The sequence below is a fragment of the Octopus bimaculoides genome, chromosome 1 (assembly GCF_001194135.2).
Source record: "Octopus bimaculoides isolate UCB-OBI-ISO-001 chromosome 1, ASM119413v2, whole genome shotgun sequence".
Taxonomy (NCBI): domain Eukaryota; kingdom Metazoa; phylum Mollusca; class Cephalopoda; order Octopoda; family Octopodidae; genus Octopus; species Octopus bimaculoides.
Window position 1 is genome coordinate 73,216,919 of NC_068981.1, and position 423 is coordinate 73,217,341.

Sequence of the window (423 nt, forward strand, 5' to 3'; positions counted from 1 at the left end):
TATATATATATATATATATATATATATATACATATACATACTGACGCACACACATATACATCACACACACACATATATATTGTAGAAAAATGTGTGGATACATATATATGCGTGCATGTATGCATGTCTGTGTGAGTGTGTTTTTTGTATGTATGCATGTATATCATAGTCTCTATATATATATCTTCGTTACCTGACCAAGCACATGAACGGCGTTGACGCAAGTAATGGAAAACAGAGTTGCGTGCATGTACGCTTACACGCGTTTGACTATATTCTTTTCATTCCTTTATTTGTTTCAATCATTTGACTGCGGCTATGCTGGAGCACCACTTTAAAAGGGATTTAGACGAAGAAATCGACCCCAGGACTTATTCTTTGTAAGCCTAGTACTTATGCAACGAGTCTTTTGCCGAACCGCTA